This window comes from Gallus gallus, chromosome 24, assembly GCF_016699485.2.
Source record: "Gallus gallus isolate bGalGal1 chromosome 24, bGalGal1.mat.broiler.GRCg7b, whole genome shotgun sequence".
NCBI classification, from domain to species: Eukaryota; Metazoa; Chordata; class Aves; order Galliformes; family Phasianidae; genus Gallus; species Gallus gallus.
This window is the reverse complement of record NC_052555.1, coordinates 3,282,295-3,305,701: the sequence shown is the minus strand read 5'-3', so window position 1 is coordinate 3,305,701 and position 23,407 is coordinate 3,282,295. Positions and strand designations below refer to the sequence as shown.

Sequence of the window (23,407 nt, the reverse complement as noted above, 5' to 3'; positions counted from 1 at the left end):
CCCCCATACATAATACACATATTTATATACGTATACAAGACCGAAAAAAAAGGGCAAAGAAATGAATTTCAGAAAGGAGGACAATACTGATGGGAATAAATTGCCTCAGAAGGCACAGATTGGCCCTACACGAGGAGCAAGTGATGGTCTTAAGCACGGCCACCCCCCTCAGCTGTCTGTGAAAAGCCTGATGTGCTCTACTTCACACTTAAGAAAACTCACTTGGGAATCATGACCTTTACTTTATTTTGGCTACAGCGATCTTCATCTGCGCTTCTGCTAATCTCACTCTGAAGATTTCAGGGTACTTTTTAGCTGGGGACTGACTCATTCTCTAGCTGCCCGCTAGCTAATCTGCTCAGTTATTTCCCCAAATAACCATCTGCTCTACCTTGTATTTGTTTCCCTCTCCGACTATCTCAGCTCTTGGTCTGTCCTGCTGGCTCATTCAGCACTCTTTAAGTTTCTCCTCTGGCCTTATGTCTGGTTGCTTATGTTTTGGACAGACAATAGAGGTGATACAGGCCATTATTCATGAGAAGCTTCAAGTGTAACGTGAGAAACATCTCATCTCCTGACCCCTGTTAGCATAAGAATTGCTGATAAAATTCTGGACTGAAAGAGAAGAATCTTCTGGGAAAAATATAGGCAAAAGTTTCACTTGAGAGATGTGTTTTGTAAGACGAGTCCAGATGAATTCTCTGCCCAAGGGCCAATCCAACCCCCAGAGCAGTTACTGGGATCTAGAGGGGCAGCGAGGGAGAGACCTTACGTGCCTGTGACATTGTCAAGAGAAGGAACCCTTTACCACTCCTGCAGCTCCGAGCCCTCGCATTTCATTTTTTTTTATCCAAGGATCACAACGTGACTTAAACGCTTCGTTAATTAAGCCCCATCACAATCCTGGAGAGGATGTAAATGTAGTTCTATTGACTCTATCAGATCGCCTGGGTTAAAGACCGAAAAGATCTCCCTGGATTTTCACGTGTTACCAAATTAACAAGTTTTAACCAGTTTCAACTGATTTTTAGCAGAGTTGCATCTGAAAGAAGTTGGGGTGAAAAATCACATGTACTGAAAATAAAGTCTCTGCTAAAGGATCATCAGATACTAAAGAGAGCTCATCTGATTGTAGCAAGTGAATTTTGGTAACACTCGTGTATATATCTGCAAATAAGAAGGAAAGGCAGGAACTGACCCACTTGGCTGCTGAAGGTAGCCTGTAGGTAGGTAGGGGGAAAAATAGGTAAGTAGAGGGAAGGATGTAGACAACATAGCACGTCATACCTCCAAGCAGCAGAGATACTCAGTCTGTGAATGCATACCCTCACCTTTAGCCAGGGGAGCCACACAAACCAATGCTGAGATGGCTTATGTGCTGATTTGCCCTCTGGTAACAGGCAGCAGGAGCCTTCCAGAAGGTCTTTAGCTGAGTACTTATCAACCAGAGCACAGCCCTTCAAACCAGTTCTGCCTGCCGCTGATACTTAAGGGTTGATCAAGCATCCAGACTCAAGAGGGTAAGACCTGGCACAAATGTCAGAGATGCCAATGAATCAAAGCAACTCACATCAGATGGCCCCACTCGGCCTCACTGAAGCCCAGGTTCCCATCCAGCCCACAAGCCATGCGTGGGCCTCACAGAACAGGTGCAACTCTGTGCCTGCACTGTGTGATCCCACCCAGGCTGGTATGCCCAAATCTCAGGTGAGTAGGGGCCAGCAGCAGAAGGGAATCACAACCACAAATAATCCCCTGGCCTAAATGATGGTGTAAGTTTAAACAAAATGATGGTTCTATAGGCATTTTCCCATCCAAGAAAAGACACCTTAGACCTGGGAGAAGCCTATTCTTTCTTCTGCAGACACCCTGAAATATTCCTGGGGACTCATGAGGACGTAGGACTTTCATCCAAACAAGTCTGGGAGGTACCTGGGTGCCACCAGCACCTCACTGCTGGGATGCCCTGCACCAGTCCTGCAAACAGCTCATGAAAACACAGTGACTGCTTGCACTGACCTGCACAGACTTAGAGCTGCAGGAGGAAATTGTTTAATACCCACCAGCAATTAATGACAAGGGGGAAGATTTTGTAATGCATTGGAACCCGATTCTGGCAAGGAATGTAATGGCAGGAGACGGTGAAAAATAATTCATACATTTGGACGTATGCACCTCTGAAATGCACCGAGCTCTGCCATGAATAAAACACAAGCAGCACAGTTTCACCACCATATTGCACCAGCACTACAGACATCTTAAGGCATTCCGGAGGGGGAGGTGCTACTTTTGCCTTTTACAGTTGAGTGAAGTGAGATGCAGAGGTGTATAATGTGACCCAGGATATAAATCACGCCTGTGTCACACACAGACCACAATAGCTCTCAGTTTCCAGCACTGCAGAGCTTACGGCTTTCACTCCTGCACTGGATTTAGCACAAATTACACTAACACCACTGTGAAGGAAAAGCCTTAAATAAATGGCAAACAACAAACCAAATGGGCAATTAATATTCTTGGATGGATTAAAGGAAAAATCCACGTGTATATATTCAAAGTGCTCCAAAACAAAATCTAAACATACTGAGAAATGTTTATAGATGTTCAAACTGCTGAAGGCATGCAAGGAGCTTATATTTCAAATACCATAGGTCAACAAAAAGGAATATGTGAATTTCCAAATGCTCCTTGCTTGGCTGATCCATCAATATGATAACTAATACAAACTAAAACTCCTCAATGTGCTCTCTGAAATTAAAACAACCAGATAGCACAGAAAGAGCTTAAATAACCACCATCAATGGATTTCAGATAAAAATCAAGAAATAATTTCAGAGAGATCACTCAACACGGCCAAACAAAACAGCTTTGGAAGCGGGACGGGGAGGTGTGAGCTGACAATCAATTCCATTTTGCAGAGCAACCCAAAGTCTCCCCTAATTAACAGCTTGACGAAGTCGGTCCACGCTGCGCTCCCCATAGGTCCACAAGTCAGCAGCACTCTAAATGCATTCAGGGTTCTACAGGACAGAACCTCACTGAATTTTTAGCAACACTGAAATGCTACATGCCCATTCACTTCAAGGGACACTACACACCAAGTCTTTCCTTTGTCGTCTGCTTTTTGTCTCATTTTCAGCCTATCCTTGTCCTTGTCAACTGGCCCCAGTTCTGGCCCTTAAGCACTTCTTCTTAAACAGGACTTGGGATCCCAGGTTATTTAGGTGCTTTTGTAAATGCTGCCCCGCTCTCAGCAATGCATCAGAAGAGTCCTAGAAGATTACAGTGCAGAAAAGGAACTCAGAGAAATGAAGGGATTGAAATTACAGTCCCATGATGTTGCTGTACAGCGCAGGTCCTCACGGACAACATCAAACAGACTCAACCCACCACAGCAGCAAGCAGGCGAGGAGCTGCGGGACAGCAAACTGCTTCAAGAGAGGGCATTTCAAAACAAGGCGACTCCAAGCACGGGTCAAGGTTAGCACTGAATCCACACACAAGGTTGGAAAGGAGAAATGCTCCTCGCTGGGCGTCTCTTCCTGTTAGCGCTGGCTGGCCCAGCCGCCTCTCGCGCCCTCCTCTCTGCTGGGCGGAACCCTGCAGCTCTTTGATTTCCTTCCATATTTGCAGTTATGTCATTTCTGGCTGACCCTTCCCAAACCTCGGATGTTTTCCTCTCGTAGCTGCGGGAGCACTGGGTACACCCGCCTGGGAGCTGGGCTGCTCTGAAGGCTTTGAGGGTCTTCAGCAACTCTTTGACAATTCTGGGAAGCTCAGCAAAGCTGGGAACCATTTTCCCCATAATTTCAGCCTCTATTTTGCTTTCCCCCCCACATGCTTCCCGAAGGATAACACCACGTATTTTGCTGGCTGTAGAGCTGTTTCTTTCTCGTATACTGGGGCAGTTGCTCACAAACATCAGTTACTGGAAATGGTGTCCAAAACTGTCCCGTGTCCGCTTCCTCCACACAGATCCTCTTCCAAACAAGAGCACAAACGACTATCATTAGAGATGAAGCCTTGTGGCTTGTGAAGTTTTGGTGCTTTAAAAATCAGACAGACCAAACCAGCTTAAAACACAGCCTCGCAGGACATGGCCAGGCCACCATGGGCACCACAGAGAGGAGCCCGAGCCACACATCTGCACTACAGTCTGAGGCCTTGGGGTTCTATTTAGGGCTGTTCAGACTGAGACTATATGCTTCAATCCCATCTTCCTAGAAACACCACCCATACGAGCCTAGAACAGCCTCATGTCATGGAAGTGAACATTAAACACTCTTTGATAACATTACCAATGCTTACTCAGTTAAATGCAGAATCATCCAGCTCGCACACGGAAGCCCACCAATGCAATGCCAAATGGCCCCCTTTGGGTGTTGGGTTCTTTAAGAGGTCTGAAATGAGTCCTACACATCTCAGATTTTCTGAGGAGAAATACCTCCAAGAACAAAGTGAGGAAAACAGGCTCCCAGGGCCCCTCATAAATTCTGGCACAGAAAGGCATGTGCTTCCATTGAGTACATTTCAGAACAATATTTCCTGAGGCCATCTGAATGGTATTGATTTACATGCAAAAGATTATGCTTGCAGCCATGCAAAAAGACTGGATAACAAAGGTGGAGGAACAATGCGTCAAGAAACCAAGCATAGACTTTTCTTCTTCAAGTTAATTAAAAGAAGCTAGGTCTGATTCCCTTTGTTTGACACCATTAGGGCACCATTCACTGCCCGGGAGTTAATCCTGATTTACTGCATCAAATCAGAGCGATACGCACTCCGCATCTGAGCCATTCTGAGCTGTAATCAGAGACTTCAGCACAATGCTCCTACATCTGCAACAAACTCAGATCAAATTTTACTAATCACCTATCTCTTTTCAATCCATTATGTTGACCATTAAGATAATCATATGAATTTGTAAGTCTGAGCTGGGGAGCCATGTGAGCCTCCTTAGCTGTGTTTCTATGGAAACAATTCCCCTGGCATCTTCGGTCCACATTTGGTATTCTTGCCTGTCTCATTCGCACGCTCAAATCCTCATCTTCCAAACACTCATTTCATTTGGGCTGTGCTTTCTTTTCCTTCTGTCCATCCATTGAGCTGGATATGGCAGGGATGCTGAGATATCTGGCAGGTCGTCGTGCCCAATCCTGACCCAGCGGAATCAGGATGCAGGCAAGAGGGCAGCACAGCCTCTGCAGGCCCTCTCAGTGCTGGACCTTTTTGGTGCAACTGGCAGGCCAGAAAATGAGTCCTAATCATGTTTTAGTGGTTTGGTTTCTGTCATCTCTCAGTCAAGATCACAATGGGAAATGACATCTGCACGAATTGACATTCAGAAGCTTCCATACTCCAATCTCCTCCCTCTGCTCTCTGGCAGCTTCACTCATCTCCAAAGAGTAATCACTTATGGAGGTGGCTGCTCCTGAATCCCAGGTGCAGCCAATCCACTCGAGCCCAGGGACAGAGTAATTCCTCACCCAAATGGAATGAGGAGTGTGAAGGCAGCCAGAAATTAACCTGATGGTTAAAAGCTGGCTGTAGTGCATCAGTAGTATCAGTAGTAGAGGCTGTAGCGCACTCCATCCCTAAGAGAAGGACCACATCCCAAGCATCAGGGCTTCCACCACTCCCCTTTCTGAGACCACAGCACAAGTACCCCAAATCAGGCATCAGCAAAGGCAGCAAGAGGAAGAGTCAATGTATTTTCTGCACGTAACCACTCTGTCCTCTGAACGTACCAGGAATTAACTTGCAGTATCCAAACCACCAGCTGCCTCCATGACCTCCCGCTTCCACTCCTGGTTCTGCCTCCTTCAAGAAAAGCGTATGGGCCACATTTTCAGACAGCCTAATTTGGCACAGACCCCTCAGCTCCATTGTTTGCGCTGGAACTGTACTAAGTTGCACCAGATGAGGATATTGCTCTAAAGAAGTTTTTTTTTTTTTGCTTTAAAACAAACACACAAACAAAAACAGGTTCAGACAAGACCGGGGATTCTGAAGCTGCATTCCTGTCTCCAGAAACTTCCAATGACTCGCAGTAGTCTTTGCTTAACCAAGCCACAAATTTGTAATGCCTTTAATCTTCCCATGTAAGTCAGTTCCTCTGCTCCCTTAATCGTTTTTGTTGCTCTTCTCTGAATTCCGTCCAATTTAGCACACAGTACAGACTACATTACATCTGAAAGGCCAGAAGTATGGCGTACAGAAGCTCATTTTCAAATTCTATGACCTCAATTCTTGGGAGGATTTCAGAGACCAGACACCGGGCTATAATTGAAGAATGTGTGCCCGTATAGCTGGGTAATTTAAATGCATTTTCTGTGAATAAATCTACTCGGTACTTTCTTGATCTGTACAATCTTCTGCCATAGGGGCCTAACATAAAAATACTTCAAAGGCTCCAACAAATTCCCTCAAGATGTGATCTTCAGCATTTCAAAAGCTGAAAGACGTAGACAAGGCTTAAAGTGATCATGATATATTTTCAAGGTAACACTTTTCAGCAACTCCCGCTCACCCGTTTCTTGAAAGTGAAATTATATCACCTCTCCCTGTATGTAGCTTTGTAACTCATTGTCTGCCTTATGAGCAACGCAAAGATGCGGATCTGACTTTAGGTTAGGGCTTGCAATGGCTCGTTGTCTTTAAATGAAGGGCAGCAACGCTTCCTTCCTTCCCCTACACCTCCTGGACAACCCTGCATGGAAACACTGCAGCCACAGCCCCTCATTGCTCCCCTCACCTCTGCAGCACCACAAAAGTTTTGCTTTGGATTCAAGTTTCAGCCATGCAGGGCTGAAACCAGACCCAGCGCAGCCACACTTCCAAAAGATTACTTTCAGGTTACACCTCGGTCCCATCTCTGATGCTAATTACACAGTTCGACTTTTAAGCCAAAAGACGTTTCGAATCCGATGCTCTTGGCTGAATTCAGGATTCCTCGTGTCCTCCAAGCAGTTTTATAACAGACCCTCCCAGACAGCGGCGTATTTAATGAGAACGCAGATGATCAATTGCAGCCTGCCTTGCACGGTTAACTCAATCAACAAACTACTAATGACTCCAGCATGCTACAGTTTTTTGGGTTTTTTGGGGGGGGGCTAATGAAAACCGCATTGACCAGATTTTTCCCGTTCTCCCAGGATCAAACGCCAATGTGGAACGAGTTCTGCTACAACTGTAACATTACCCTGCAAGCAAAACGCTGACCAGCAATAGCAGCGCACGGCCCGGCCGGCTTTAGGGAGCAAAAGCTCCCCCAGACTGGAAGGCAGCCCTTCCCAGGTAGGTGTCTGTCTGCTGAAACCAAAGCCCCGAGGAACACAAAGCAGCAGTGCGAGCACAGAGCTGCCACCTCGGCACGCCGCGTTCCGAGACAGAAAAGCCTTTTGTTCGCAGCACGCCGGCTGCACCGCCCGGCCATGCACTCCTCCTCCTCCTCCTCCTCCTCTCTGCCTTCTGCTGCCATTGTGCTGCGGGATAATTTGTAGCAGGTGAGAGCAAAATATGCCCCGCTTCCTCTTTCTTTCCCTTCCGCGCTGCCTGTTGCTGTAATCTCCTCTCACCTCCATTTCTTCTCCTTCCCTCCCTCTTCAAATAGAAGACAATCAGCCACCCTGTGCATAGAAATGTAACAGCTGACCATGCTCTAAAAGCTGTATTTATTGCAGTCAGAGATGGGAAACAGTTCATCTTGCCTGTTATCTTCCTGTTAAATAAAGATCTGCGCCCATGGAAATCAGTGGAAAGAATTCCAGTGACTTCAGTCATCTTTGGATCAGGGCTTTGTTTCCTTACAAAACAACCTTCCATTTTCAATACTGTCTCATTTCTAATGTGACCAATCTCTGACGTAGACTTTCCATGCCGTACCCTGGAGAAAATGCCGTGGCCTCACCCATTTCCCTCCATCAGGAGGAGACCTTGCCTCCATTTCTGTCTCTACCATCACTTAGCTGAGTGCCTTAAGACATGCCCCTTTCCTTCTCCAGTCCTTCACTTTCCTAACAAGAATCACATGGAATGCTTCGCCCTCCAGCAAGCAGAAATGCTACTGAAGAAAACAAACCAACCAAGTATTGTTTTGCTCTTGAGCAGCTTCATGCTAGGCCACCACATGCTGCCATGCTGTCCTTGCAACCAAAACTAAACAGAAGGTAAAATCTCACTGGGAAATGGAAGTACTAATTAGGACTCGTGAACCAACTGGAAATGGTCAGTTCTCCTAAGCTAAGTCAGTAGAATCATCTTGAACAGAAAGCAGGGGAACTGCACAGCTCACCAATACGGACCGTGTTCCTCCTTCTTTAGGATGTGCTCCTACACAGTTCTCTCCACTTTAAAAGGCTTAAATATTAAATATTATTCCGCCAAGATGTAGTGGGGGTCCATGCTTGACTTCATTCCTCTCTTAACAATGTCCTCAGGCCAGCTGCCAGGAATTCAGACACTTAATGACTTCCCTGGGCTAAGAGCTCTCCACCTCAGGCATGCTCTCCTCTTATCTACAGTGGGAAATGTTCCCATGCGTTTCACGGTGTGCTCTGACCACAGCACTCCTTGCTTCACTGACTTTCTCCTGAGTTACTCTCCAGGTTCAGGCTTCCTGGCCTCACCTGCAGGTCCGGGTGCAGTGCTGTTCTGGGAGCTCCTCAGCTCCTCCTGACAGCCTCAGCTTTCACCCTACAGCATCTCAGCCCCCAGGCCTCTCCTCCACCTTCACTTCCACGTCTCGTTGGGTGCCACCAACCTCCCCCTTGGAAGAGCTGCTCCACACAGACTCGGGACTCTGTTCCAGCGGCCACTTCTGGTAACAGATCTCTTACTCAGCTTTGTGTTTATAATGCTGAAGGACCTCATTTCAATGTCACATTTCTAATGGTATGTCACCTCCATCTCATACACTCTCAGCTTGCATCAAATCCAGTCACTCATGAGTAGAACCAAAGGAAACTGCTCACCTAGGATGGATTCTGGCTTCTGAGGCAACCAGGAGAAAACCAAGGACTTCTATGCCTGTTGTTGGCCATTTCTTTTCCTTCAAACAGTGGAGAGAAGTGACTAGAAGGTTCTCTGGACAAAACAATGGAACTAACAGCCAACAAATGATTTTTCCTATGTCTTATGAGTACCTGTCAACTTCAGGTGTGCCACCACAATTGAATGGAAAGGTTTAAAGGCAGCCTGTTCACTAGAGGACAAACTATCATTCCAGAGACTTCAATGAACTGGCTGGTGCCCAGCCTTCCTTCCAGCCAAGGTACCACCACTGAATGAAGAGTGGCTGCTATTTGGTTTGCACAAAAGCAACGATGAGAAAAAAGCCTTGAAGGGGAACAAGCACCGGTCTGCTCAGCTGGTGATGGTCGGACACCCTCACAAGATGGCATGAAGGGTAAGCAGAGACACAGCACAATCAGGGTAGCGTGAAAACAAGCACAAATCTGAAAACACCAGAGACAGCTTCTATTTTACAGCATCGCTAACAGTCAACCAGATAACCACACCACAATAAACACATTCATAGCAGAAAGAGGCTGAGAGGGTGTCTCAATAATTCCATGTTACTTTTATACAGTAGATATTACTGAGTTGCCATATGCAGTTCTGAATTAAAAATCAAATCATTATCTTCCCTGATATAGCTCACATTTGCATTAAACACTAACATTCCAAAGTAGGAGTTACAATCCTCACCATTAATCATCTGTTTTCTATCAAGTGATATGTCACCTTTATCTCCCTACAGCCTTTTTCTCAGGATGACCTCCTCAAGTTCCCCTTCTAAAATTGTTATTTACAATGGCTAGGACAAAAGTAAAGGAGATGAACAAAAACTGCTGCACAACATTCCTATTTTGTTGGTTGTCATCACAGACACCAATGATCAGGTCTTGTGGCTCTAATCTAAAGTAGTATGCAAAGTCCTCAGGCACTTGGAAGACTCCAACTTCATGTCCACGTCTTCCAAAGTGAGTTATCTTGGTTGAAATAACCTCCTTTTGCAGGAGATCCCATTACTTCACTGTATCTGTGCTAGCCTTATTCAGATCCTCAAGAACACCACACAGAGCTACTCAAATGTGTCCAAGCTGTTCTTGCTGCTATGCCCACAAGTGGTTCCATCTGCATTAAAACACTAAAAGCTGTCTATCCTTCCATACCCCATTTCTTTGTCAGTGACACAGAGACTGCTGCAAGGCAGCTTGATGTTTCTGCTGCCCAGCCTCACTGCAAGATTTTGCACATCACAAAGCAAACAGCACTTTCCAGAGCTCTGTTCCTGCCATCTTTGAGAAGTGCGTGCTTCACGTCCTGCCCTCCACATGTAACACGGCTGGCTTTCCCCACTGCAAGTTGTGCTATCATCTCCGCATAGGTTTTCTTCAGTTTAAGTAGATGGGGAATAGGCACTTGTGTTGAGAAGGTCTCTGATAAATGCCATGGGCCCTTTGCCTTGCAGGAGGTTTCTGCTACCACATCCCTACCACACCTTTATTCACTCATCAGTTTGTTTGAAAATTTACTGCTCCCTGGCACGTCAGCGGAAGCTCGTGGCTACTTGTGGGTTTCAGAAAGGAAGGGTGCATTTCAGATGACACACAGTAAAACAGTTGGACCATGTGTAAAAATAAGATTATACCTTGCAGGCTATGGTTCCAAGCAGTCCAGTTTAGCCACAGATAAGGCAGACTGAGGAGGTTTAGGATGCAAATTGAGCAGTTTTTCTTCAAAGCCATGCCAGCTGCTGAAGGTGCAAAAGACAGACTTTTAGGATAAGCTTTACGGTGCAATTTGTTTCCATCAAACTCTGCTTATGGTGATTTAGCTGAGTGGATCCAGAATCTGTTACAGTAAAACAGGTCAAAGAGGATGAGGAAAAAGATATTCCCATTCTTCAAAGGAAGCAAAACAATTTTTCATCTTTTCTGACTGGATATCGTTAAAGAAGATTACAGCTGGTATGATTACTTTCAGCAGCCTGGTGCTTGACCTACAATTCTGTAAAAATATAAGTAACCCTTCGTATATTGACTGTCAAGACTTCTCCCTCGCTCTTTGTTCCTCTCTGCCTACTTGATTTGGAAAGATTTGCTGCATTGTGGATCTTCACACGAAGACTCCTTGTGCTCATTTCACAAGTGGACAGAGCAGACCGAAGCAAGCTGAGTACAGCTAGTTCCAAACTACGTCTGGTCATCTCACCTACCCCGAGAGGGTGCCTGCAAAACAAACAGGGTAAGGAGAGGGGAGGAGGGAGTGATGGCCTCTCCTCCTCCTGTCCAAACAGCTTTAAGACCACTTCAGCGGCCCTTTCACTCTAAGATGCCAAACAGCAGCGACCCTGCAGGACTGCAACGCATTCACCGCATCCGGAAAGTAATCCACACGGCAGGAACATAAATGTGGAGGCAGCAAATCAATCTGCCCCATCCGTCCTGCGACAAAAGGCAGCGCCTCGACTGCAACGCGATGCGCAGCAGCACCACATTACCGAGCTGTCTTCTTCACACATGGACTTTGAAGCAAAGGAAAACATTTGTGCAGAAGCCTAACCTAGTGTGAATGTGTTGACAAAGCTCAGAGGAAACAGCCATCCCACCCAGAGACTCTCTCTGCTCTCCCACTGCAGCAACGACGGACAAAACCAATGGAGGCTGAAAGCTGTTTCCAAACGCTGCTGCTTTGTGTAACTGTAGGAGCTTTCACAGAAGTATCTCTGCAAGGACAGAAAGGTAAATTAACTCTTCTGTGTCTACAGTATCAGTCAGAGCACATGGAGGTCAAAATTAGCATGTGGCACCTGAAGCAGCCTCTTGTTTAATGAACCCTTAACTATGGATTGCTGGGAGATAGGAGGGTACACAGCTCTGCTTTTATACACGTCACCACAACCAGAGGTGCAGTGGGATGAGGGTTTGGTGTCACCGCCGCACCACGGGCCAGCAGCTCATCGCATCCCAACGTGCTGAGAGCTCCCAGCAGAGCTCAGGCAGAGGGATCCCTGCTTCCCCATCAGCAGAGAACTTCCCCTGCTTTCCTCACAAAGCCTTTGCTCGCATGCAGCAGCCTCAGCTTGGCCAGCTCAGCGGAGCTGACGGATCTCACGGCCGCACGGCAGGCACAGGGATTGCCTCGTGATCTCTGGGGGCACGTTGGCCATGGCCAAGATCTTCCATGGCACACGATGGCAAAGCAAGGTTAATGCAGCTAAGCACAGAGCAGGCCCGACGGCTCTCCACGCTTGCCACTTTAAGTTTAACTTTCTCTGTTTACTTTTTAATTTAATGTATTCTTTTGATCTCTCTTTCTCTCCTTTCTCTTGTCTCCCTGAGTTTGCTGACACAGTAGAAGCATGACAAGCTCAGACAAGCTAACCTACTTTTTCTTTTTCTCTTGTACATGTTAACGCTCCCACTCTTCTACCTAGCATATGAAAGCACATTGCAAGTATCATTATAATGATACTTCCAATCCCCTGTGAAGTAATTCCCCCAGCTGACAGGTGAAGAAACTGAGACACACAGCTCTTAAATTACTTGCCCCTCCAGCTCACAGAGCAAGCCAGCAACACAAGTGGAAATGAAACCCAACAGACTTCTGTTTTTCCTGGGTCCCAATCTATATAAAATAATTATACTTCCACCCATCACAGGTCTGTCAGATGCCTCCATTTCTAAATACAGAGCTAATAGCAAAACTTTAGATATCCATTACAGACCTAACACACATCTCTATAATTTAATTGTAGCCTAGGAAAACCCATCATCACATCCTCTGTGCCTTCAGTCTGCACTGCAGCCTGTTAGCTCAGCTGCAATGGGTCCACACCACTGCAGGAAAACTGCAGCTGGAGGTACATGCATACAGGATGGGGCTGCAATGTATTCACTTTTTGAAGCCCAGTCCCTCCATGCTGCGTGGAGCACAGCTTCTGTGCACAGAAAGCCATGTAATGCACTCCATTTCTTCCTTTCAGCCTCCCCTTCCAAAGGCTCAGGACTCAGCTCCCTGTGTGTGCTCACGTTTTGGGGTCACAGCCGGATGTGGGCAGGTTCAGACCCACGCCTAACTGAATTTCATCATAACCATGGATCTCTCCCAGCCAGGCTGCTTTCCCTCTGTGTATGGAATAATTCAGTGCTAAGCCATGAGCTCGATTTTGCAGAGATTAGATTTCCAGTTATAACACTGACTAGAATTCAATATCCATCACTCCCTCCAGGGTACCAAATAATCTTCAGCATTTGCAAAGCTGAACTTTCTGAAGCAAGCGTACCTTTAGAAGTAGTCCGATATTACTCAAATTCAGCTACTGACACCTTTGGGGTTAATATCCTCAAAGACGTTCCCTGCAACAAACCACACACTTCTTTCTTTCTTGAAGGCTGAAATCAGCTCAGACATGAAGGCAAACTACTGCAAGAAACCAACGATAAAATCGAAAGCAAACTTCGGCCAAGCCACGAATCAAGTTGAAATGAAAAGAAATCACTTTCATGGTGAACAAGATTGACCACAAAGGGGTTTGGCACAGTTTAACTGTTGCACTTTAAGCATGCATCATTACTTTAATATGAATTAAGTTCTATCTGTCCAATACAGTCAAGCACGCGGTTCTTTACGTCCCTTTGTTTTGTCAGGCTGAGCCCTGCTGAGCCATCACACCGAACACACAACACGAGCTGCACTCAGGTCTGGATCTGAAAGCACTCAGATGTGTGCAGCCCCCGTCTGTTAGCAGCAAAGAGCCCCTCCAGCTGCACGAGGCTCCCACACATACCTGCAGGACTGGAGCCCAGGAACGAAAGCCCCAGGCCATCCAGCATCACAGCACCTCCTCACATCTGCACTACTTTGGTCCAAAAGTTTCGTCCTCAGCCTCCAACGCTGACACACCAGGGTGGACCTCCATGTGTGCATCTCACTCCTAATGCTTAATTACCTTGAGCACAGAGATATCCACACCGCTCTGGAAAGAAATCAATTCTCCCTTTGCTCTGAGGGATAAATGCATGTATTCCATAATCAGCCTGAGAGAACAGACATGGGGGATAGATACATCTGGGAAGCATATGAGGAACCTTTTCATATATATATATATAATTATTTTGTGAAGCACCTCTCTCAAACCCACCTTTAGGTATTTTTCCTTCATTTGCACGCTGGAAAAGTTGACTGATGTTTTCAGTTTATAAGATATTAAATAATAACCACCCGGTTGCATTACTTGAATGCTTTTCATGCCTAGAATCCCCCACTACCCCTTATACACCTTGTCTGCAGTGCTTCTTTGACATCCTCATACCCTGCTCCTGCCATTAGCCCTGGGATTCAGTTCTCCCAACATGGACGTGAGGCCGTCTCAGGGGTTCTACAGAGCACACAAACACCTTTCTAGGACAGAAAGTGAAGAAGGATATCACATTTAGCTGGAAAGTCACCGGGACCAGCAAGGGGGCATGGAGCAACCAGGAGCATTCAGACATGTTTCAGTGCTGAAATGGCTGATTTACACTGCAAGCACAAAAGCACTTTCAGGCAAACATCACCTTTTGATGGTGGCAACACAAGAGTGCAAGGAACACTGAAACCTTATCTTCAGGGTGTCCTTTCCATGTTATAAACGACCCAATATTTTTCCATTTTGACTGAAAATTCAACTCCTGGGTGGAAAAAAAAAAAATGGGGAAATAAAAACAGGCAACTCTTTTTTCCGGTGATTTGCTGCAGAATAACATGAGGTGAGCTGCAGTCTGAGTTAGTGTCTGAATCTGTTACCAGTGAGAGATAAATGAGGCCTCAGGGCACTGTGCTAAATCACAGGGGTGCCTGCTACCACGGCTCAGTTACGCCTTTCTGCTTCTCCCTCTCTCCACTGGGTTTACCTAGGAGGCCCAAAAACACTTTTACAGGAGCACGGGGTCTCTGCTGTGCTGGAAATGCCTTTCTTTTCCTCCCTCCCTCTGTTTTAGGAGAGTGGCAATGCTATGAAAAGACCGGATCTTGTTTTACTTTATTGCCATTAGGGGCAAAGGAAAAAAGAGAGACCTATAAACACAAAAATGCCAGGAAACAAGGAGACTGCATGCTTGAACGCCCAGCCCCGGCTGCCTTCTTCCATGAGTAACAACCCATATGCTGACAGAGGTCATGTGTGGACATCCACCACAATGCAGAAAGAGGAGGTGCAAAAAGATTCACTTTATACCAACAGAGCCTTTTGTTTCCCATGGCAGAGCATCCCTCTGCACCTTGCATGAAGCGCAGACCTTTTTATTTCCATTCCTCCTCCAAATTGATACCTTCTGTTCCACTTTTCTTCTCCACACAGCAGTAGGCGCTACAGAAATGTTTCTGAGTGATTCACAGCAGAAAATATTTGGGGAAACCAAACCAAACATTTGCAGCTGTGTGGCACAGACCCACTTGGAGCCCACGGCCAGCAACGAGATTTATCTATAAACTCTGAGTGCAGGCCAGGCTGGTTGGTGTTTCACTAAGCTCAGTTACCTGAGGCTAATTCAGTGCTGTCTGTGGCAGTGGATCCCAGCACAGCACCTGGAAATCTCCAATGCTTCAACTGCAGAGCTCGGTGCATTCCTCTGCAGCCCAACATTCCCAGCTGGCCTCGCTGCCCTGACCTGCAGCAGCAGCCCCAGGTAGGTATCCTGCAGTGACTGCTCTGCAGCACGAGATCTGCATCTCCCAGGAAGGCAGTTACTCTGCTTTATGTGCAGCTCGTGTTTTGATATGGCTCCTTTAAGTCACCTCTCTCGACGAGCTCAAATCTCAACACCAACCTTGGGTCTGAGCTGTAGTTTCAACCAGCCTGCCTGGGCAGTGATTCAGTATCACCATTGTCACACTGCAGATCCTTTTTGCTCCTTTCTGTCCCCGATTTCAGAGCGCTCTGTGGCTATGGATGTAGAAACCAAGCAAGGTGGGAGGAGCAATGCATAAAGCACCACATGCTCCATCCCATTCCTTGCACGCATCCCCAAGGCACAGCACCGAACCAACAAAGTTTTCCATCCAAGCCCTCCACAATTTCTATAGGGCAGTATGTTTGCCCTATAGAAATCCTGGACTATTGATGAACTGCATGGGGCAGGGGAGAAAGGCTTCAGCTACACGGTCAGGTCACGAGAGCAAAAACCACATATTTCAATAGAATAATGAAAGGGGCCAGGTGCTTAATCTCACTATTTGTAGAGAGTTTCAACTCATGTGCTTACACATCACTTATTTTTCACTATAAAAACCTGATCAGGAACAAATAAGTGCCAAATAACAAACGAAAACAAAAATAAAGCGAAACAAAAGATCCATCACTACCACGGTAGTCCAAAACGAGTTTTCAACACACACACACAAAAGTTTTTTGTCCTTTCACATTCCACATGACAGATTTACAGACGTTAAAGCAGCAGTGCTCAGATCCAAAATGATTCCAGGCCATCAAGGTGCGACTTCTGATTCGGGCTCATCCACGAGGACGTCACTGAGGAAGGTTTAGCAGCCCAGCGAAGTTGTAATATATATGCCAGTATGTGTGACCAAAGGGATTATCCCAGAATGGCTCACCTGATTAGTTATACAAATGCCTTTCTTTTTTTTTTTTTATTCTTAATCCAAGACCGTGCAGAATGCCCAACGGGAGAATGGAGCGGGCTGTGTGCTGGAATGTCTGAAGGCCACAGACTTGGGATTTATATTCCATGTTGAATTCATTGTTCTCTCTCCTACCCCCTCTGCCCTCTAAAAAATGCTGCAGCCATGACAGAAATAAATTAGCCGGAGGTACAGGTCACACCTTCAAGGGCAGTAAGCATTCTGGGTAAAATCAATAGAGAAGATGGGAGTCTCTAGCAGCTGAAGCAGAAAGAATGACGCATTGATAGCTTTACATATACTCAAACAAAGGCACTTTGGAGCAGCCCTCGGCCCTGCTGCCTTGTGAACACAAAGCTCGTTTTTCCAACCACCTGAACCCCAGCAGCAGCACGGAGGCGACTCAGAAAGGCTCCCATTTCTTTGGGCAATTTGCATACCGATGCAGAAAATTCTGCTTGTTTGCAGCTCCACCCAAGGAGGAGCTCCAGACGATGGATTCCGACCCGAGCTGCAGCTCCCACAAACTTTTACAGAGCTCACGATGTGCACAGAGCTTCGGCTGAAATGGTGCAGCACTCCGCAGCCCTTCGAGTGGCAGAAGGTGAAGCATCAGCCAAAATCTCCCACAAAATTCAATGACCACAGAAACGAATCCAGAGGGCACCACCAGACAGCACCGCTCCGGGTTCTGTTCATTATTTCCCCCCCTTGGTTTTAAAGCAGTGGATAATTTAGTCAAAATCACCTGCATTCATTCAGCACCTTAAAGTCAGGCTTTGCTATTTATGAATCACAGTCCCTCTGAAGTAAGGCGATATCAGGCTTACAAGGATAAGGGCTATAAGAAGACTCGTGCAGAAGTGATTTTTACTAACAGCTGAGTTAGGTGGGAGCTCTCAATGAGACACATGACCTTTGCAGACCCTTCATAGATCCCATGGGGTTCCTACCTGCATTTCCAGGCTCCTAAAAGCTTTAAACCTGATCTAAGCTTCCACAGTGCTGCTAAAAACAGGACTTAGACTCCGCAGTCCCTCGGGAGCTAGTGAAATTGCTACCCAGGAGATCCCTCCATGGGCAGAGCTACAACCTCTCCTCCTGTTCTATCCCTCCCAGACTTCCCCAGAGACAGCTCTGGCCCAAATACAGCAGGATCCAAACCCAAACGAGCACTGATTTTGTGCAGAGCCAGCAAGGGAATGCCAAACAGCACGACTTTCCCCTACCCTCCTCGTTTGTTTGTTCTTTTGGAAACCCACACAACGTTAGCACACGCATTGCTCTTTGATCATTAAGACTCCCACTTCTGCCTAGGTTGAAATACAGTGCAATTTGGAACTATATTGGTACTTACATTTATGGAGCCTGAGAACAGTATCATAAATGGAACTGTTTTCATTTCCAGTGCTACCTGTAAAAATAAACGAGGGGATTCATCATTAATGCCAGGGCTGCATTAAACGATTATCTTTTGCATACAGTCACTGCCCCATCTTATGTCTCCAGCACGTAGCAATGATGTGGCAATACCTGCAGATATCTCTGAGTTCTGGGAGAAAAAAAAACTAAAAACAAAATCAATTGAGGAAAAGCATTCCTCAGAAATGAGCTGTGCTTTGCTGCTCCTGCTCTGAAGGCCTCTGCATCTTTGGATGGTTCCTTGAACCCACCATTGCAGACAGAAAAGAGCTTGCTTAGTTTTGGTCAACAGAGAGAGAAGGCACAACTTCAGCTCTTAATTCAGGTGCTCTGGGAACACCCCCAGCACAGCTCTGGTGCTCAATCACAGGAAGGAGGTGTCTGATGGGGAAGGGTGGAGCTGTGGAAACTCCACTGGTGAAAAGGTTAAAAGCCTTTTTAAAGAAGTCCCAGCAGCCCTCCTTGGGAGGAGCAACCTGTAGGCATGGAATTACAGGTGAGGGAATCAGTCCTGCTATCAACTTGCCAGGTTGGCTCCAGCTGGAGCACATGGCTCTCTCCCTGCTGCTGTGGGCTGTCCTGGGGTCAAAGAAAGCAGGAAAGGAAAGGCACATTCAGCATCTTCCCAGGAATGACCAAAATGACCAAGATCACCTCCTCAGAACAAACATCAGATACAGTGGCCCACAATGACTTGCCCTGCTGTTCTGCTGTGGTTAAAGACATCCAAAAAAAAAAAAAACCCAGTATCATTTGCACATACATACTGAAACGCAGCACAAACTCTGTGCTTCGTACAAAGCAATGCAATGCATTTAGTGCAGCTTGTGTGCATCAATCATTCCCCCTTTTTTTTTTTTTAACACTCCACTGTGTTTAGTGATAAGTAAAGTCCTGCCCAGCTTTGGAGAACATTCCAATAACCCCACAAGTACATTATCTGAAGAGATCGCATTTAACATCTGCAGGTCAAGAATGACCCATCAGAGATACACCCATTGGCGCCTGCTTTCTTCCAGCAGAGCTGGATACCAGCTGACCTGCTTCGCTGAGTGCCTCAGCCAGGGTGTTTCAGATGGGTCCTGACATCCTGATACTCAGAATGCTCCAAGCAATCCCCGTCCTCAAAAAAGGACATCTCCATGTCAGCACTGAAACAAGGAAGCTGCCACAAATAACTGCTCCTGAAACCTAGGGCTGCTGCTCTGTACACCCCAGGACTGATGCAGACCCCCAGCAGAGGTAACCACTGTAACCCACTGCTCAGTGCTGCAGGGTACGTCCCATGCCCACACCTCCTGCTTTCACTACTCAGATCTCACCTCTGCCTATCAGTTGTGGCTGGTTTCAGAGGACATGCCTTCATTGCAAAGAAATGCTTACTCTGAAGGTAATGAAACCTTGGGAACACCTGGGCCTTCCCAAGAAGCACACAGACCCCTTCTCTTTGTTTAAAAGACACGAGGATTTAAATTCAGTCAGCGAGCAGCTGTGGATTTGCTTTGGGAATACCTGGAAAGACGAAGGATGAAAACAGAGATGGGGGAGTATCTGGCTGGTACCCATTCAGCAGATGTTACAGTAATGGATCACAGAGAGGGGTGTTAAGATACAGGCTCCCTGTCCAAAGAGCTGCTTTCCACTTGGAACATCTGCACGCCAACGAATTGCAAAATCTTAACCTTAGGAGGGGAAATGAAATAATCCAAAAACATTTCCTGTCTCTAATTATATTTTGCATGTGAAGTGGATCCATACAAAATTGCTGGACTTGGACACCTGAAAGCAAACAATAGTGTGGGGCAGGCCGTGTAGTTTGCATCTGGATAACGGTGCTATTTTGCCTTCCCTAAGGCATCTAAGCTAAAATCTGTAGGCCTGAGAGGTCCCAAAGTTCATTTCTGAAACCCAAATCTGGATGTGCATTTTTTGAAGCCTGGGCTTATCACTTCCCTGCAACGTAAGGTATTTTTTCTGCCAAAAAAATATGCAAAGAGCCTCACAGGAATCCCTCGCGGTCACCCTCCCCATTGCACAGCTAAGCAAACGGAGGGACTGCGTGCAAAGAGGGCAGAGAGTGTGCTGTGGTCACACAGAGCCCGTGTCCATCTGCAGCACAACCCTTCCTGCCTCCATAATCCCCTGCAGGTTGCTAAATCAAAGAAGTGAAATAAGGCAAAGCAATTTTCCCAGCCTCCTCTCATCAAAAAACTTCCTAGGATCTCAAGGGGATAAGAGTAAGGCAAGATCAGAGAGCTTCAGCTTTGGTCATTTGCAGATTCCTTCTGCTTGGCCTAGCTGCTCCCCATCCCTCCGTGTGCACGCAGCAGGTAATCCTGGTGGGAACCAACCCAAAGCCCACAGAACCCAGCGCTCCTACTTGTGCTCTACCCTCACCCTCTGCAAAGAAGAGATGCTGAGGGCTTTTTTCCCATAGAGCTTTCAGCTGCAAGTGGCGAGCAGCAGCACAACCTATTATTGTACTTTGCTCATGGATAGTGCACTTCCCACCCCATAACCAGGAGCACGCATCATGACTGACCTGCTACCCTTTCTCCTCCTGAGATCCTTTGCAAAGGCAATCAATTCCCACCTTAAAATGACCAAACAGTAAGTGCACAGCTTGGAGACGCGAGGATTTTGTATTTGCATATTTAGTTATTTAATTATCCCAAGTCTCTAAAATCCATCTGATTTTAATGCTGAAGGCTGCGTAGACTTTTCACACTTAGAAAGACGAAAGGCTCACTTTTAATAAGCAAAACAACCGTCCTAAAGAACACTGGAGGACAAAAATCTAACCGAATGTTTCTGACCTGCTGCAAACAATCATTAACTACAGCCAGTTTCTAATTATTTGAGTCCATTTCACTTCTTACTCTGTGGTCATTTTGTTCCTTGGCCGTGTGGCCTATGCTCAGAAAGCCTCCATTAGGCAGCACAAAGTCGCAAAAGAAAAATGACCCTCTTTCCTCTTCCTAAGGTTGTTTCAAGACCTCTGAACACGTCTTCAGAACCAAAGAAAAAAGTAGAAAGCACTTAAAAAATTTAAAAGCACAACAGTCTGCTACGTTGAAACATGTTGTTATCAAATCAAATTGCTTTCTCTCACCCCTCTGCTAGCAGTTTTGCAATTCATTTTCCATAAAAAGCTGTGAACATATTAAAGGCATAACATCTCTGCTGAGACTGGAAGCGATCACATGAAGCAGCCACAAGATTTGCTTGATAACATACAGAGTTCATTATTCACGAACGAGTCTCATTTTCAGCCTTAAAGGAGAGGGTGGGGAGGGAAGGGGGAGCAGCCTTTTACAGCACACACACTTGAAGTAAAGGATTGCATTTATAGGAACCACTGAGAGGAATAAAGAGCGGGAGAAGTAAAAGAAAACACACCTCTGTGCTACCAGTTTGCAGGAGCCAAGCTCGGGTCCCCGAAACACGCTCGCACGTTTTCACTTCAAACAAATTTACCTTCTCACAGCAGCTGAGCAATCAGAGAGCTGCTCAACTTTCAGAAAGTTCAGCTCTGCTGCAGATGGGAAAGGACAGAGAGCAGAAAGCACGGCGCCAGCCAGAGCCACGAGCTGCAAAAGTTCCTCTGCGCCCCCCCACCGACCTACCAGCCTTCGTCTCACAGGTAGCAAAGTTTGTCCTCCTCCTCCACTGCAACAGCCGCACACGCACGCGGGCTGAGCGCACTGAGCATCAGAAGAATATTGTTTCCAATCTTCCCATGGCTGAGGAGAGAGAGAGAAAAATGCAGTCCGGCCAGGTACTGCTTCTTGGTGAAAAGTAAATCCGGCATTCTGGAATGAGTTCAAACACAGGGCTTGACAGGCAAGGGAGAAAAGCTTTTTCACTGAGCATGCTTAGTCCTGCACTGCCTGCACACTTAATGAACATTACTTCCTTCCCAGTGGTTACTCCTAGTAGAAATCCACACCCCCTACTCTTTCAGAAGTCAGGAATGCAGCTGAAACCAAAGTCCAGAAAACAAGCCCGACACCCAGACATGGCCCCACAGATCAATAAACCCAGGTTGTGACCCGCAGGTCAGTTTGTCAAACAGGACATCGGGCTGAGTTTTTTCTACACTTGGTATAGTTTGCTTTATGCTTCAGCTAATGCTCCTCGCTCCCCAGAGAAAATAAAACTGCACCGGCTTTTAAAGGATGATTAAATGCTTCAGTCACAGATGGGGATTCTCTTTAAATCTCGTAAAGAAGTTCAGATTCTGAGATTCCTGAACAAAAGTTGATGGGATTTGCCCTAGGTGAGGAGTATCTGCTAAGCAAAAATAAAGACCCTTCCCTTTAGTAAGAGCCCCGTCCTGTTCCCTCTGCAATCACTCGGAGTTCTGTCATTACCTTCAGTGGGAATCACAGCACGGTTTTAGATTACAAATGCTTTCAGGCAAGAGCTGCGTCTACTTCAGTGACCTGTACAGGACAGACTGGTTTTGGCACTTCAATTTGCAATTTACAATATTGCTGTGTCTGAGTGTTTGAACACCGTGCAGCACAGGGCTCCCTCCTTACAAAGCCTGCAAGAGTTGCTGAAGAAAAGCAATTCTACAAAATCGCATGTGTTATTTTTAAAGCTTTTCATTACATTTCAAGCTTTTCAGCTGCTTGCCAGGTTTTTGTTTTTTTTTTCTCCCTTCAGGTTACGCTTAGCTCTCACATCTCAATTCTCACCCACAATAGGACCAGGAGGTGTTTTGTAATGAAGGCTATGCTGGCCCAGAGTGCCGTGTCATAAAAACACCAAGTGGCACACGATGAGTTACAATGGAATAACAAGGGCTGCGGTATTGTGAGGGTAAGGAGCTCTAATCAAAAACTAAGCTGCCATCATTCCCAAGGCCTCCAAGATAACAACTATCACACCGCGTTTTAGAATAGGTTACAATTTGATTGTGACCTCTGTATCTGAGCAACTGCAGACCTCGCGTGGCTGTGGGTCCGGGTTTGAAGGGGACAGACCACGGCAAAAATCAAGTCCCTGGATTCCAAATGTCCCATTTAGACCCCGTTTAGATTGCAAATTGTGGTAGCGCACATTGGGACTGAACTCACATGGGTACGTGCAGAACCACTCAGTCTGTCGCTCCTAAGGGTAACCGAGCTTTAAAAACCTCATAATAGAAAGAAAGAAGCGTAGGTGCCCACACACCCCAGCTCTTCCTGGTTTCCTTCAGGATCACACAAGGAAAAGTCCCCAAACTGCATGATAAAAACAACCGTGCCGTATTTTGACTGTGCTTATCTTGAGGGTTTGGAAATCCCCGGAGAAAGAAAGTTTCCTGTAGATGTGCAGAAGCAGCCACATTAGGCTGATGAAGCCCCAGCGT

The 23,407-nt window shown here is 46.3% G+C and overlaps 2 long non-coding RNA genes across 2 annotated transcripts in view; one reads left to right on the top strand and one right to left on the bottom strand.

Annotated features, from left to right (window-relative positions):
- Nucleotides 1-21,952, bottom strand: part of LOC107055055 — a 302,539-nt gene extending 280,587 nt beyond the window's left edge. The window contains exons 1-2 of the long non-coding RNA XR_001470007.4: nt 21,675-21,952; nt 17,984-18,040 (exon numbers count right to left, since the gene is read on the bottom strand). This is a non-coding gene — a long non-coding RNA (uncharacterized LOC107055055). The remainder of the gene's footprint in view (nt 1-17,983; nt 18,041-21,674) is intronic.
- On the top strand, nt 11,620-14,724 carry LOC112530274. The gene is made up of 2 exons (XR_003071782.2): nt 11,620-11,747; nt 13,400-14,724. It is a non-coding gene; the product is annotated as an uncharacterized LOC112530274 (long non-coding RNA).
- Nucleotides 21,953-23,407: the final 1,455 nt, after the last annotated feature.